Raw genomic sequence first — 18,403 nt, 5'->3', positions numbered from 1 at the left:
GATCGCAAGTAGAGCTGTATGTGCTCGGGGGCTCCCCCGAATATGGCTGCGAGTAGTAGTATGCCCATAAACGAACCGAACCTAATCAAACGGACGCAATCGAAGCGAACGCTTGTCCCGCTGGATTGTTGCGGTTTGTTCGTGGGGTTTGTTGTGTACGCTTTAAAAGGTGCAACGTACGCGTGGTCATTATGTTTTTTATTTTGTATTTTTCTAGCTTGGGTTCTTTCAAGGACAAATTCAATTCAATTAAGCCGTGCTCTGCTGCCCGCCAAGATGAAACCTATTTATTGATTAGAACTGGACAGTGGAGAGTCAATTAGAAAACATGATTATAAAGGTGCTGATGACATGTTTGTCGTTAATGTGTCACATGTGTTAATATGCCTAATTTGTATCATAACCAGGGTGCCTACCAGCTACGTTAAGAAAATTTCGAACCATTGTCAAAACCTGCTAATTTTTCAATAAGTATATAATTATACGAATGTCCTTTCTTAAACTTGATGTTCTTCAAGATACTTGAGGTATCTTGCTTTTAAGGGGCATTGATTTGATTTCACTGATTTTGCCGATGAGGAGCAAGAAGTTTGTAAATTATTAAGTTATTTGTTAAGATTTTTAACAGGATGCGGGTAAATTGGAAGAGATTTAAAAAAGGAAGGGTTGCCTGCTGAGTGATGATCGTTATATTGGGATATATTTCCAATCGGATAGTTCTCCCACATCAACCACTGACATAATGATTGCATAGATCTTCTTCTTCTTTTGACTCAACAACCGTTGTCGGTCAAGGCCTGCCTTTACCACTTGTGGGCTTGGCTTTCAGTGACATATTAAATTCCTCCCACTAGCAGGATAGTAAGTCCTACGTATGGCGGCACGGTCTATTTGGGGCTTGAACCCATGGCGGGCATGTTGTAAAGTCGTACGATTGCATAGATCATTAGATAAAAAAAATGAAGCCAACAAAAACTTGTGAGCCTGGCGGCTGGGTATACTACATAAAAGTCTAATTTGGGATTAATATTTTCAATCATGTTTGTCTACAGGGAAAATATTTATCCATATTCTTGAATTTGTTATCATCCAGGTTAACTGATAAGCTAACAGATGCTAATTATTTAGTTATTCATATGATATGATCAACTAGAAACGATCGTAGGCACTTAGAGAATAAGCGGTCAAAACTTATGGCATGGTTGCTGTAAAATATAGTGATGAAAAACTGAATTATTACCGTATTTCAGCGTGTATGACCTAATTTTAGGTAAAAAATCATCAAAATTAAATAAAGGGGTCATTATACACGGGTAGTAGCTTTCCGATTAAACCTGAGACATTAAACTCGATTACTAACAAAGATAGGCATGTGTATAGGTATCCACAAAGATAATACTAGAAAAAGGTAGGAGTGTAGCCATGGACACGATAAGGAAAAGGAAAGAGGTTTGGAAGCAATTGATCTCAATAGTTCTTTGAATTGTTGGTCCAATTTCCAACTGATTGTCAATGCTCCCAATATGCCAATTGATTTCCATTGTTTGTACTAGAAAAAACATGTACTTACTACTTGCTTGTACTAGAAAAAACAAAAATCTGAAACAAATTGGTAATATGGACAAAGTTGTTTTGTTGTTTGTGAATTTTGTTTAATCAAAAGTAATTAACACTTTTATTCAAAAATATTGAGTAATGCATCAGGGAGTCGTTATTCACGCTAAAATACGGTATTTTATCAGTAAACATGATACGTTTGATAGTAAACAGTACATGAAAGTTGATACAGTGATCATGATAGTTCTGTTTTGATTCCAGCTCTAGGTAGGTTTGCGAACTAAACTGTTTTAGATATTAAATCTTATCATTTATCCAGATTTAACTGAAACGGACTCATAACACGTTTATCTAATGATCTACAATTTATAAACGTTTTTTAAATAATGTAGTTTAATATTATTTACAAAAGGATTAGATTGGCAAAGAGAAGCTATCAACGTTTAAAACAAAAGTAATAATGTGTTATTCGACTCAATTCAAAGTTTTCGGAGATATCGTTTATAAGGAATATAAGATCAGCCAAATAGAAGAAGATCAGTAAAGTAACAAGCTAATTATTAATTAAATATTTTATGCATTTTCATTTAGTTTTTCTTTGTGTTTTTTAATTGAATTTAAGTTATTTAAAATTATATAAACAAACGCATTAACTTCTTGCAGAAAATGGATCATTAAACAATGGATTATAATTGATCTTTGTTGCAACATTGTACGTTTATTTCTTCAGCTATATGCTGAAAATCGTGGTTACTGCATGCACTCAAACGTAAATTTCCTCCCTATTTCCGTAACACTGCCGCGAATTAACGTCGATAAAAAAAAATAATGGTACAACCCAAACCCATTTGCCTAGCTTTCGCCTCCTTTACCTATAATCACTCTCCTTAACAAGAATCATGTACAGGCCATTACGTCTTTAATCGTAGCTTTTTAATATTTTGCCATTTACAAGTTGATCAAGCTGCAAAGGTGTAAGAAATAAGGTACCATTTCCCTTCCGCGTTCGTGCGTGCATTTCGCACGGATCGGATCGGTGGAAGGGAACTGCAATAAGCAGCATATACGTTCCTCCCATGCGCTCGCGGTTGTGATATGCAATATTGTATCTTGTACGTTACTAGCGGGAAAAGCAATAAAGAAAGCAAAAACACCGACACGAAAACTTCTTCGATCGAATTCAGCTCATAATATCGGTAAGGGGCCGGCACATTTTGGGGGCTGGACGGGTGATTAAGTTCGCGCCCAACCAACCTCTGGGCGAACGAATGGCGAACAGTGTTATATGCTGCCTGGTGCGAACAACAGATTGTGCGAAAAAATGGTGGTGGTGCGAAAAAGACGTCTCACGGGGTCGATCGGTGATCGTCAAGCAAGGATTTATAATCCTTGTCCACCCTGTTCCTCCTACCTCTTTCCATTTATACACCTTTACAAACAGTGACGCTGCTGCTTCAAATAGAGGTCCTTTTTCGCGAAGGAGAGCAAAGAAAATAGATTTAAAACAAGCTGCCCCTTTAACGGTCGCGAACTTGCGCAAATTTCCCTCTCCTCGCAAGGCTCCAACGTACAGAGAGAACGTACGGGAGAAGTGAATTTTCATACCTGCTAAAGTGTTTGTATGAAATATGTTTCCCTATCGTTTCTGTAGCGGAAATCGTGAGACTACACTTTGTCTTGCGAAGCAATAAAAATAATAACAATTCTGCTCAACTTTGCCTTGGTCGGTGCCGGTTACGCCCACCGCCATACCCGGGTTGGTGTGGGATGGTTATGGACCGGCCGACCGATCGAGACAGGCAAAAATGGCCAGATACAGGCCGCGCGAATGCAAAAACTTCCACCCAAGCCGCACGACACTGTTATGGGGGCGCTATGGGCTATTGGGCAGGCAGGCAGGACTTGCATTCGCGCGCTACGCTTCTGGGACTACTTTTCCCACTTTTCGTATGGGGCCAAATTCAATGCCACCATCCCCTTCTCCACCATCATCTGAAACTTTTTCCTCCCCTCGGGGCGTACCGTGCGGCTCCGTGTGGTTATGCTCCTTGGCTCGGCTCTCTATCGACACGATACGGTTCCGCCCCCATCGTTAAGGAAACATCCCGTCCAGATCGGTACGCTGGTCGGCCCCGGTACACGAGCGGACAGGCGGAAAGGTGCGCTAAAATAATGCAAAATCTTGTGCCCTGCCATTATGGGGATGCCCCAGGATCGTACGGTTCATCTCGGGTGTCGTTATGGGTATGGATATGGTGCAGTATCCACAGATGCGAGGCTGTGTTTTTGTTGTTCTTGCTGCTTCGCTTTCGATTATGCTTTTGATTGGGTGCTGTGTGTGAATTTGCTGCACCGAAAAACAAAAAGGAAAACCACAGCGTGAAGAAAACAAGAGCCAAACATTATCGAACCCAATAAAACGATCATTGAACTGCAATCGAATGCGCGCGCGCGCGGTTTGGGGCCAGCCGGGCAGCGGATCCGGTTGACTTGTACAAGGCGATCCTGTTGCCCTTGCGTTATTATGTTGAAGCGTATGCGTCCCGATTCCCACGAGGCATGATGCATATTTTTGTGAAAGATGTTGGAATTCTTATGTTCTTGTGTACTGTCGCCGCTCGAACGACAAACTTTCCTTGGAGGGATAATTTTTGTTTGCACTAGCTTATCTTTATTTTCGAATAATCTGTTACCAAACTTATCACACGCTAGTTATCGTGTACGCCAAAGAGAACCTTTTTGTCGAGATTTGTTTTGTCCAACACCAAATTTACTGATTTATTTTACTCCTTTAAACTCCTTTGTATGTCCTTTATTGAACCAAACTTTTCAATCAAAGTAGTTTAGGTTTGTGTATCTTTCTGTTACAAATTAATTCCCTTCCTTTTTCCATTGTTTCCTCGTGTTTTAGTCCATCTTATTTGTTTCTCTCCCCTTGTTGCACATTCTTGGCATACATGGTGATTGCTTTTCATCACGAAACCAAAGAACGATGCATCTGTGAAGCGCTCCTTTAGAAAAATAAATACATTTTACGCGCGTCCGTTGTGCGATCATCAACGCAAGATCATCGAACAATATGGGCGGAGTTGCTGGGATCTCGTTACCTCCTGATTATTATATGTGTGTTGTCCTCTTGGGCGCACTACATAAATAGCCTTTCGAACGAGGAACTCTCTGCAAAAATGATGCTTGTTTGATCAAGATTGACGTGTGCACATCAAGGTCAAACGACGCTGCACGTCAAAAGCTTAGGCAAATGGCAAATAAAGTTTAATCGAACATTGTGTGAAAAAGTAATCATGTATTGCTTGTTTAATATTGAACAATTTTTATCAGCAGATTTTTTCATTCTTGTTTTATATCAGAAATTTAATTTTATATTTTGTCAAATTCTCTAAATATCAAAAGTGACTCATACAAAGGAGCAATAGCCTTTATGCAAATGATTTTCAAACGCTTACATTATAAGCAGTGGTAGAGCATTAAACAAGGAAATGAGTTAAAATGCTACAACCTACTCACCCCAGCCGAACAGACGTAATGTCCACCAATTAGCTGCTCAATAAATCAATTTTATTGCTCATTGATAGTGCCCACCAGCCCCACGAACGGCCGTCAAAGGTTAAATAAAGCCCTCTGCCCATCCCTCATCAAACCCGTAGGCCGTGGGAGGAGGATTGAGGTTAAACGATCCGTGATGTTATTTTTTGTAGCCGGCAGAATCGAGCAGTTTCGAGTTTCACCTTTTTTCATTGTTTGAGGACGATAAGAAACCAAAGATGTATCATTCGCACATTATTGCACATAATGGGTAGTCCGGATGTTTTTTTTTTTTTTAAATTTCATTTTCAAGATTCTTTTTAATATTTTGTTTAATTAACGCTTTTGAAGATGAGCCTTAGGGGACTCATTGATGTGCGCATTATCCTGCAGGCAAAATGAGTAATGAACCATATTGATAGTGGGTAAAAGGTGTGTCAAAAAGAGGTTGGGCTTGCATTTAAAGCTATAAGTGGTAAAAAGTGTGCATTAAATGATAAAATATGTATTAATTTTACTTATAAACGCTCAAAAGCAATCAAAACATGCAACATATTATACACGGTAATTAAATAAAAGCATTTTACTGCTACAGGCGCTCATAAAACAAGGCAATCGACAAACAATTCTTTAAAATTTAGCATATTTTAGGAATAAATTCCTTAGCTCCCTTATTAATGCAGCAACTTTTCGCATAATGTACTATAAAAACAAACCACATACAAATGAAAAGACATTAAATTAACGAATGAGGTAAACTGAACGCAAACATACCAAGAGAGACTCTCACTCATACCCAACACACACACACAAACACATGCACACAAATGTACACCGGGAATGGGCGAAATCCACATGATTTTTGCTGCTCGTTAAATGGCTATCAGAGGTGTAATAAAAATTAAAAGTACGGAAAATTATACTTTTTATCTATGAACTGTTTCGCAAACGAATCGGTGGGACGAAATGGAAACATTGACAGGGAGAAGCGCGGCTTGACATCCCGCCTGGTAGGAGCAAGCAGGTGGAGCATTATGAGCCAACCCTCCCACTGATTCGATGCTTTTTTATCCCTCCAAACCTGGCAAGAACAAGGTGAAAGAGTAAGAAGAAACCCTTCCCGGGGCTTGTTGGTTGGTCGCGGTAGGAAACTTTGTCCGGCACTTAATTTCATTGTTCGTGGGTCATATTTTATGCGAACGGGTCTCTGGCTTTAGCTTAAATGCATTTGGAAATGATAATCCACCACCATCGCGGCTTTCCCCTGCGCGTTGTGCCTTCACATCGTAAATGAGAGTTTTTTTGTGGTTTAATTGTTGAAAAAGAAGAAAGACAAATGAAATAAACTCGATTTTTACGAGTAAAAAAATCCAAAATCTCCTTCTTTTTTTGAGGATTCAAAATAATTATCTGATAATGTTCGCTGCTAATTATATGCCAGTACGAATGGTTGAATATCCCTTTCCCTGTCGTTTGATTTAGGTAAAAGTAAACAACAACCAAACTCACACAACATTGTGCCGGTTGTTAATCTTTCCTAGAATGTTGTGCCAAATCCTTCCCCCAGCAGTGTACAATCTTTAGCTTTGATTTACTTCTCGGTAAGAATTGCTTCCCTTAGCTTGTTCCTATTAAGGCCGTAAGTTTTATGCATCCACAAGCGAAGTTTGTTCCTAGAGCGATGTGCTTCATAAATCCATGGTGCGCAATAAACAGGATTACGATACACATTTGCCTCTTTGCCCTTTCTCACCCAACGTCGTCTGCCGCTAATTTCCACTAATACCGCGCATTAATGCGCACTGCACAGCCGTCCCAGAAAACGATGGCTCAGCGACGTGCAGCTCAAAGGCTAAGTAGAGCAGCGCGTGTAACCAAAATCGCAAGATGAGCAATGAAAGATGCAAAAGGGCAAATCGAACAACAACCAAAGGAACCCAAAAAAAGAAGGAAAACGATGTGACGTTACTCTCCGCCAAGCACCCGTTGCTCGAACGGCCAGTGTTCCCGGGTCCATGGGTTGTTCATGTTGTCCATGGGTGAGCAGTCACGTGGCGCTGGTTTATTTGCACAATGGGAAGCAACTTAACACACAGTCACTTGTGCTTCGGAGGGCGACGATCGTGAGTCCGTGTCATCGAAACCGGAAAGTCATCAGCGAAGGCAGTGTCTGGCAAACGCTGTGTCGGTGACTTCCTTTTCCCTGCCTGCCTGCCTGCCTGCCGCGACGCATCAAAATCGGATTTATTTTACATATGTTTCGAATATCCTCGTGGGAGTGTTTAGGTTATTTATCCACACCACTGCATTGGACGCAGAGGGGAAGGGATAAGACCGGAGGAGGGAGAAAATCGAATGACTCGAGCCTCGGACAGGCAGGGCGCACTTTCGCCCCTTTCGCTTAGGGGAGGAAGATTTATGATCCCGTCGGTAGTCGGTAGCGCACATCAACGAAGGGAGGGAAATATATATCGGTTGCCCGATTTTCCCCCGTTCCGTCCCGCCGTATCGCAAAGATACGCATCGAGGGTTCGTGTTTTGCTCTGCTTGCTGGCTGATACATCCAGCCCTGAGTGTTTATCATTTCTTCTAGCCTGTACGGGGGAAGTGTGCACGGGGAAGTTAAGTTAACAGGGACGACTCCGTCCCTGCCGCTCGTTCGAGGTTTGGTATTGTTGGACAATTTGGACGACGTGCAAAGCGCGACGCCGGGGTAAACATGAACAAGGAAGCTGCTGTTCGACTGCAAATCCTCATTCGTTATACTTGGACGGGAAGGCTCCTCGCCTCTTCTCAACAAAAGGAAGGAAAAACTCACACGCATATCACTGCGTTGCGTCATAATCGGTTAGCAATGATTTTTCCGCCACCGTATTTTTCCTCTCCATTCAGATCGGAATGATGGAACTAATGGTGGGGGTGGGGGTGCTGCTGCTGCTACTTAGAAATTTAAAAGTCACCCTCGGAAAAACACGCCACACGAAATGGAAGAAGAAAGGAGAAAACAGCTCACGACCACATAGCTGAAATTGGTAAAACCAACCCAGAACGCTGGTAGTTAACAGGATGATGGATTCGTATTAGGTTAATGTTGGTTATTTTGTTCGCCACGGGGATTGGTTGGTTTTTCGTGTTATAGTTTTTGTTCGTTTTTTTAATTTTGAAGGGACAGGCGTAGTGGGAAAATGTTTCAAGTAATTTCTGATCGAATTAAAACAAATGAGAAGGGTTGTCAAATGGCGAAGGGCGAGATCTACTAATCCTGTTAATAATGTGTTTAATATTAATTATTCACACTTCATTATGCACGCAGTTGATCGAGTATTATATTTTTATCAGTATCTAGTGGCATGATTTTGAGCGTTTTTAAGTAAACACGATCCACGATATGATTTCGAGGTATGAGGGAAGTTTATGAAAATTCACGAACGTTATGTAAAATATATTATTACAAAACAATAGAAAACAGGATTTGCTGTTTTTTTTTAACTAAAAAAGTGTTTGGAAGTAAATAAAAAAATAATAATTCTAATTCAAATTAAATTTCAACTTACTGAATAATGTTAAGCAACATCGAATGTTAACTAAAGTTTCCGCTTGCACAATACTTATAAATCTAACAAGCTTTTCTAGATTTACAAGTTTAAGTAAGACACTATACTCAAGAGCAAGTAGCTATGTTTAAAAATGATAACATAACATACTTAACATAAATAAAATCTGTGGAAACATTCAAAAATAAACATGTAACAGCCACAAAACTACAATAACAAGTAATAATGAGGCAACAACAGATTTATGAAACAGAAAATCTAAAATGATGCTTACGAGTCGTTATGTTTGGATTCGCATTTTTTTATACGTCAAAGTATAAACATGAATGTATAAAGATAATTTTTTACCATTACTTCAATGACAGCCGGACGTCAAATGGTTTCTATTAGCAAGCAATTATAAAACTCATGATCACATCGCAATATATCATCAAAGATCATGCAATTTGGTGTTACAACAAGTTATTCCATAATGTCGGAGTTTGCTGCATAAATTCAAACAGAGCTTTTAGAATTTGAATAGCACAAGCATACAGAACCATGCAGACAGAACAATTTTTATCAGTAGTTTGCCCACTTTATTGGTACGAAAAGGGTCAGCCATTTTTGTGTTGCTAGCAAGATAGAAATAAAGGACCTGTCACGCTAACTTGTCAATGAAAAATTAGATTCAACATATCAACAAAATACATCTATTCCATAACTGCCGGGTGGGTGGTGGACAACCATTCTTGAAATAGGTGGATTTACACGAAAACACACAGATTACACATTTATATGCAAGGATCTGGAAGCGAATGGTAACTGGCCATTCCTGCAGACACATGTAGTCACACGCACACACACACATACACATTCATACATACGCTCAACACCATGCAAACTATGGAAAGTAGTGCTGTAGGAAGTGCAGAGATGTCCACACTTTACTGTATTTGTATTTCTATAATATGTGTTTTAATCTAACGAGCTGATAACATGTAAAACATGTTTGCACATTATGTTATCTGATTAATATGCGGTTCTTTTCTTTTCGCCTTCTCGCCATGCTGTTGCTAGTGCTGCTGCTGCTGCTGGTGTTGATTTTCTTCTCTTGTTTTTAGTCCACGTTCCCTTCGCTGCTTTCGGTCTCCCGTGCACCAGTTTGCCTCTCGGTCTCTCGCTCACCTCGCTTCTTGTTTATTTTTTTTGTTGCGAGACCAATTTTTAATGCTGCTTTCCTTCTTGGCTTATACCGTCGGGCTTTGCGGTCTGTTTGCTGCGCCACATCGTCCTGACTTTATTCAACAGCAGCACCCTTGCACCCTTCGCATCACGCGCGTGCACAAAACCGTCTCGCAATGCCCCCCATCCCGATTTTCATCAGCACTTTTGCACCAACATAACCGCGCTCCTATCAAAAATCCCATCAACTCGGTGCTCGATGCCGTTGCAGAATGCTGCGTTCTCTGCCCTCGACGCACCGCGCCACACGTGGGGCCGGGTATCGTTCTTGCAATTTTTGTCATCGTTCACCACCAGCACCACCACCAACACCAGTCGAAGCACCGGCCATCGGTGGCGTTTGGCGGTGACGACGGCGGGGCTACACAGTACGCGCAAACAACAACCGCCAGGTAGAAGGAGGGCAAAAAAATCCCCACACGGCCGCAATCGAATCGCAGCAAAAATGCAACCGAGTTATGGGGAGCTTGCATTTTTGTCGCTTTCTCGCGCTTGCCAAAAGGTGCAATGCATTTGCAACATTTTAGTTCCCCTCCGGGTTCGCGTTTCTGCAACCCATCTCGATCGTTCTGCTTAGCGATGATGATGATGATGACGATGATGGTGGTGGTGATGACGATCGTTTCGTTAACGTGCAGCTGGAGGCCGCATAATAGTAAACAGTGAGCGTCGTTCAGCACGGCGCGTCGTCGTACAACAGCGGTGCAAATGGCGTGATGGTGAACTTGCACCACTGACTGCATTTCTTTTCGCTGCCCTGCCCCGTGCACAACTCCTTGTATAGTGCTTGTATCTTGGCATCGTTCTACACGGTACACATACGTGGCGTGGCGTGTTGCCCATTGCCACACTGCTGCAGCCGCGTGCAATGGGAAGGACCGTAGGATAGGGAGGCAACGACTAAAAGGGTTAGATTAGGAAATCCAGGAACAAGCGGAACGCAAAGAGCCTGCGGACTGCCCTCGACGGGGTAGGGACTGCATTATCGTTGCAGTTTTGCATCCAAAACCAATTTTTTTCACCTTTCGCGCGCGCGCGCCTTGGTAGAGAAAGAGAGAGAGAGTTGGAACGTGCGACGACATCATGGGCACACACATGAAATATGTAATGAAAGGTAACTTTTTTTCTTCTACAAGTTACCGTATTTCACACACGGTAAATGTAAGGGAAAAAGTGCATATGCTATCCATAAAATAAAAGTGGAAATGGTTTCGTGGCAATGGAAAGGGAGCGTACACCTTGCAAGCTTGGCTGCAGGTTGTTTAAATGGAATGCAGTTTTGTTTGGCTCGATGCATGATGGGCTCATTGTTGGTCAAAATCGTTTGCAAATGGTTTGTGTAGTGTTATTTTTTATAAAATGCACTTGCAAAGCGTCTGTTGCAGTACAGGAACAACCCTGCATTTCAACATTTTTTTTTTTAATCTAAAACCAGATAAATAATTTGAAATTATATCCACAAGCTATAACATACTTTTCGCTTGCTTACATACTTTACCCACAATGGTGTAAGACCACCGCCGCGAATCCAATTACTAATGCAATACGGCACACATTTATGAAGCTGCTGCCGCTGTAGGAAAATACACCTCCAGTGAGCCGTTCACACAGGAATTATGTATTCACCTGCAATACCGCGGCATTCGTTAGACGCGCATGATGGGTAGTCATTATTTTGACACTAATATTATGATGCACTATCGCCTCAAACTGGAATAGGTGTTGCATGAGATATTGGATGTGTTTATTACCTGAACGTGGTGTTTGGTAAAGATGTTTTTTCTTCTGATTGATAGCTCAAGCGTAAAAACCACTGTGAGCCACTTATGAGTTGTATGAAAATACTCAAATCTAAAGTAAGTTACAATTGTAAAAACACACGCTTGACCTCATAAAACCCGGAACGCACCGCCATACATCACCATGCGCATGAATATTCCAAATATGAAACACCGCCGATAAGAACGATGCTGCCTATCAGATCTATTACACGGTTGACACCGAAAGGTTTCGTAGCGTCGCAGCGGGTGAAGCATAGAATTGAGCATTACATTATCCGATATAAACTCATTTTCCAGCCAGCAAGGAATGGAAGAGCAAAGAGCTACAAACTAATTTGGCAAGGCTTCCAGTCTGCGGTTTGTGGACTCGGAAACCCGGAGTAGAAACCGGGTGGTTGTACAGGAAGCACCACCTTGGCATCGGGTGCGAACACTGGGGAAACGATCTACTCTGCCACCGCCCTCGAAAGAAATAATAATAATTAATAATTTAAATATGTACACATGGGCAAATAATTCATAGGCCATTTTGTTGTGCTCGAGATCTAGAAATCTAGAAACAAATAAATCTCACTAAAATATGCATATTGAGATTTATTGTGCGAGATTTCGGCCCCGTTTCGGGTTGGCTACAATGTGTGATCTGTGTGGCAGTATACGTGTGTGTGTATGTGCGTGGATGTGTACGTGTGACGAGGAAAGCCACAGGACACACGATACGAGATATTTCTGTGCTTCCTTATAACCAAACGGTGCTGCAGCGTTGCCGAGCAAACGAGCTGTGGCGGAGAGCTAATAATATCGACTCAGCCCGATGCACGCTTCCTAAACAAGTGCATTCGTTTGCTTCACCCACCTTCTGCATTTCTCACCTTCCTCCTTCGATGAACTGGTCAACTAATATAAGATTTTTGGCATTGCAGCAACACTCGTGAGCTCGTCGTCAGCCCAGTTTGTAAAGTCCGCACGACGACATTGCCTCTAGCGTATCTTTTGATTTTAAATTAATTGTTTAATAAATATTCAACACCAGTAAATGGGAGGTTGAGCTGTATTCACCCGCGCTCGACATGCATTCACAGACCAAACATTGAGAATAGCAATTTTCGTACCTACTTTGCAAATTTATATGCAAATCACCTCGTTCCTGGTCCGGAGCAAAGGGCTGCAAATGGGCTTTCGTGGTGGGTATCAGGAACGCAGCATGATCTAGTTTGGTACAGCAGTAGTTGTACGACGCAAACGACACATGAAGAAGTTCCACCAAATAAGCCAAACAGGATGATCCCGATACCAGAAGGCTATCGTATCGAATCATCGTTACAATTTGTGTGGTCGAAAAATGCTTTTGGTGTATGCAGTGGTACAGTTTCTCTTATCCATTAGAGGCTATTAGGTGGGCTTCATTGAGGCAGATGTAATCCACAGATTTTGGCAAATAATTTTAGCTAGTGCAGGATACGTTCCGATGAAAACGTAAGTAAGAAATACGTCTCTTTTGAGAATAGGTTTTCAAATTTTGGGTTGTAATTGAATTCTCCTTGTTTATAATTGTAATTGAAATGATTCTTTGCAATACGACCTGTTAGAATAGATAGAATAGGATTTATCATTATCTGGAGCAAATTTAAGCTATATCCAATTTAATTAACGAAGAAAGCTTTAAACTTCCCTTATGTGGAATGTAGAAAGTATTTGATGAAGACATTGCTACGAAACAATAACCAAATAAAACCGAAATACCTACCCGTGCATTTTTCATACTCTCCAATCCCACTCACGCAATCCATCTCATACAGATGGTTTGGTTTATAGCGATGAAAAGGAAGGAAAAGCGAACAAATTCCGCAATCCAATGCTTGAAAACGGAAAGAAATGCAAACGAGCCATGCTTCTAGCTTACACTCCCTCGTTGCGCCTCTTTATCATGCAAATTAATGTCGTTAAAAATGCGTTGCTTTATAACGGCGCCACGGCCACGGCTAAACAAAGGTTCTTCTAATAATGAACAAAAGATGGCTGGAACAAGATGGCAGCCGAACGAGTGACACGAAATTTTTCGGTAGTCCTTGAGCGCTGAAGAGCGATGGAAACCCTCGTAAGCCTCAGCCTCAGCCCCACCGTATGCGCTGAAAGGGTGGTAGAAAGCACCCGAAAGCTCTCCAGCGGTGAAAGAGGTCACCCATGCCATCGGTATGGCCTTATAATATGCGTCCCGTAAAATCGGAACAATAAAAGTGAGCATTAAAAATTTTATTACGATTTTAATGCCAGTGCGATTTCATGATAAACATGGATTCCTGGTGGTGTGTCGTTGCCCCGAGCACTGTGCCATGGGCCGCGAGAAGCAGCTGGTTGCTTGTTAGTTCAGTGGTGTAAGCATCGGAAGATTTAATAGTTTTGGCGTTGGCGAAAGGGCAGCGTTTCCGGTTTGTTGAATATTGAGGTAATGTTTTTGTTAGCAAGGGAGTCCATTTGATCTGTTATTTTGGTGGGCGCTCAGTATGGTTTATATTCGAGTTAGAACTCGGAAGAGTGCTTGATGCGGCAATAAATTAAATTAATGAGCTAAAATAGAAGAGTTTTGACGTGTTTGTGTATTTTGATAAGAAAATATAATACTTTAAATTAAAACCGTTTAACTAGACGATTTTATATTTAAAATAAGTCTAACTTTAGAAAGCTCTGTACTTATTTCTGTGGATTACAATGTAGTTTGCGGCAGAGAATTTCAAAGGAAAACATCACGTTACACACTTTTTCCGGTTGTTATATTTTTTATTTAGATGCTGCTGTCTGCTGATCTTTCCACCCCTTACATGTTAACTAAATATTTCGAACCATCCAAGTAACTTCATAAAAACTTCTGTACGCCCCGTTACTTTAACAATCAGATCGTTCTCAATTCAAAGTATTAAATTTCACTTCACTTGGCTAAAAAAACTGAACGAAGCCACGTCGGAAGCTGCCAACCAACATGAGTGTCGGGTTTTGATGCTACAAATTAGACGCAAGTGCGTGTGTATGCCTCTATTCATCGACACTACTCTACCACCGTTCTATGGCATCTGGCACACGTCGGAAGGACTTCGGGATCGCACGCTGCAATCCAATCGTTTTCTTCCCAACTCCCCAACGCTGTAGAGTGTTGCGTTTTCCACCCAAAAGGGTGAGGGTGAGTGTGAAGTCACTGTTGTACAATATCCGGCACCAAGTCCGTGAGCCATGCCACGTCGCGGCATTTAACTTGAAGCGCCTCACAAATGCCGAAGAATAAATCGTTCTAATTTTATTTCCTGTCGCCGGATCATCCCAGACCCGGTGGTGTCCGAATGGGTGTAAAGCCGCTCAAAGCGTGGTCACGTGTGGCAAACACATTTTTGAACCGCGGCACGTGGCGACTGTTTTGTGATGGAGTTACTTGCAACTGTCGCGAGTGTGCGAAGGTGTGATAGGATAACAGCAACAATAGAACTAACAGGATTGTGAACGGGGAGGAGAGGTTTTTTTCCTAGGGACATCCCTTGGAATAGCAATAGTTAAAGTTTTTGTGATGATGCTTGAATTTTAGGTTTGAATCGATTGATCACGTTTTAAGATTTTATTAATTTTTATCGATAAATTGAAGAATGCGAACAAATTAAAAAATGTGAGTTACCTAATCAAATTTTGAAACAAAACATGTATCTGAATAATTAAATTATAATGCTATGCGTAAACATAAACTATAAATTATTTACAATCTTTTTCTATTTATTATAAAGAAGCAATCAAGCAAGGACCTACAAAAAAAAACAGAAAACCTGAAAAAAGTTGATTCGACAGCAAACACATTTATTACTTTTAATTTTATAGAACATTTATCGAAGACTTTTTTTGAAGATAATTATCAAAGCAGCGATCATACTACTACGAAAATTTAAAAGTACATTAAATGCTATTAGCCATAACCATGCCGAATAAAACTATTCTTTAAACAAAAGATTAATAAACACTAAACTAATATAAAAGACGATACAACCGTTAACTATATCCTTCTACTGTGTTTTATAATACAATTTAACACGTGGATCGTAGACTAGAGGCACAATTCCTAAAAACTAAACATTACATAAGGCATGTATTGCGTTTTTTAATTTTAAATTGTATTATGGAATATTTTCCACCTCCGCCTTCAACCGCTAATACAGCAATTTGTTACCAGCACTACAGCAGCAATAATCAAACCATCGCTCGTGTATCACTATGATGGGACGGATCAAAGGGAAAGGCAAGCGGATGGTTCGTACCTTGAAACACCCCTTTTCGTACAATAAATATTACATGAAATGTATAAATTTTATTTTTATCTCCCCACAATAAATACTGCATTTTTTAGCGTGCAGGGACAACAATTTATGGGCATCGGTGCAGAATCCCATGTTCGTGTATCCTACCCAGGAGCGGCATTTTTTGTTGTTCTAGAAAAGCAATGCTATGGAAGGAATACACGGCAACTGTACAGTACTGATGTGGTTCATGATGAACGATTTAACTCTGTTACGAAGTGATTTTTTTAGAGTAAATAAGCGTTGTGTTTATTTGACTGTTGTAGAATAATTTTAATGCTGAAACTGTTCAAAATTTGTTGTAAAAAAACATACACTAACATACAAAAGCGTAATTAACACAAATACCTACACCTACAGTACATGAGGATCACTAAATCTCTTCACCTACAAAAGGATTTTGAACTAAAAGAAGGCAAAAACACATGCACTCGTATCTTCGATCACCACAAATCCTTACTTAGGCAACCAAAGCCGATGTTATCAACGTTGTTAGGTTTGCTTATTTTCCTCTCAAACTGTCACTGTAAAAGCACCCATCGGAAAGATGACACCGTTGCCGCCACGCCATAAAAGAATACCGAAGCAGTTTCGTCAGCGTCCTGCTGCATGCACCAAATCGCTCTACATGCGAAGAAAACACTTTCTTTCTTTTCCGAGTTCGGGTTGCAGCGATCGCGCTTCCCAGTATCCTACCGCACGAAATGGCGAATGTGTTTTCGCCCCTACACTAATCATTCCAAACAAACAGAAGGGCGATGTGCTTGCGATGCATTTCTCTTTGCTGCATATCGGCAACCCGCTATCTAAATCCTCCCCAGGGCTCGGGCAAGATCGGGAGATACGATTGAGAGTCCTTGGCCGAAAGCGAAGCACCCAAATGACAAACAACAGGCTAGACACGGCAACACCTCAATCACCTTTCGATGCCTTTCAATGGGCGCTGGTGGGACCAGCCCGTTCGGCGAAGGTTACTCGAAGCAACTATAAACCCGAGCGGTCCGAGTTCCTTGAACATAAAAAAGTCTTTCTTAAGGATATCCCGAAGAAATGAAAGGCGTCTGCAAATCTCAAATTACCACCGCATAGCACACATTCACACACAAACACACACACCCACCAAGCGAGTCATTCGAGTCAGCATCATCATCACTAGTCGTTAATGCGCCGGCAACACGCCTTCACGTTGGATAGAAGTTGGAGCGACTTCTTTGTGCTGTTGTTGTCGTGGATAAAGAGAAAGTATCTTTGTGCTTGTGATTTTTTCTTCAACTCACTTAACCCTTACTTCGTTACAGTTTGATGTACAGTGATGTTTGATGAAACGGAAAACGAAAAATACGTCCAAGATGCAGATTCATCTGAATGGATGCAATAGAAGCTGTGTTTGCTCGAAAGGTGTTTTCTAAATAACGACACACGAAAAATATGTTCTCCGTGAGCCCTCGAAGATCCTTTCCGTGGTGCTCCTTTATGTGTCACCAAAAAGCGACACGAGATCGAGAAGCATGATCTTCGTATCCTTTTGCATTGGTCCTTCTTGTATGCAGGCAGCGGCAAGGAAAGGAAATCTTCCAAAGTCTTTCCAGGTCGTTTCTCATCTTTCTTATTTTGCACACTGTCCCCGGAGAACAATTAATCGTCTTACGCGAGCTTAAGCCATTGTCCCCGAAGCCACCCGAAGCCGGCGGTCCAGCAAGCATTGGGCGGGTAACGGGATCGTTTTCTATTGTTCGTTTCAAGTACCTCAGCAGCGGATAAGCGCACTAATAGTACTCGAGAAAAACAATAGTGCACACACTTGAGAGTGTATACACCTATTCGCCCCTCGACCCAGATTTCTCTAACCAAAGTCGGTATGGGACCGCACGCAAAAGCAGTCTTCATTTGGTTCTGATCCTTCGCACTGTCTGTCTCTCTCTCTGTGCGCTGGAGAGTTTTGAGGCCTTCCTGGATGGTTCGTTCGTCTGTGTACTCCTACCGAAAGGTGCAACACAAGTATCAATTTGAGCCACAATGAGCAAATCTGATAATCACCGAAAACAAATCTTTGTTTGTATTGTTCCGATCTGAATGGAGTGATAATGGATTGAAGTGTTGTTATCGTTGTCAACCTTTTCTTCCGTGCCGTATCGTGTCCGTGGTACGTGTTTTTAGAAAAGTTTAGCTTTGTTTTACTTTAGACTAGCAGTACTAGCAAGTAAGCAGTAAGTAAAATTAAATAAAATGATATATAAAATAGGCTGTTGTTTTAGTTTATTAAAAAATCATAAAAAAAATCAATGCAATAATGTTATTAAAAAGGAAATAATAAAAAATTAATAAAACTAGATGAACCATTTCATATATTTTGTCCTTGGAATGATTATGAATTAATTGTATTTGTTATGTAGGCAGTAATTTTCCAGATAACCTC

This window comes from Anopheles gambiae, chromosome 2, assembly GCF_943734735.2.
Source record: "Anopheles gambiae chromosome 2, idAnoGambNW_F1_1, whole genome shotgun sequence".
In the NCBI taxonomy this organism is placed as follows: Eukaryota; Metazoa; Arthropoda; class Insecta; order Diptera; family Culicidae; genus Anopheles; species Anopheles gambiae.
This window is presented reverse-complemented; position numbering follows the sequence as displayed.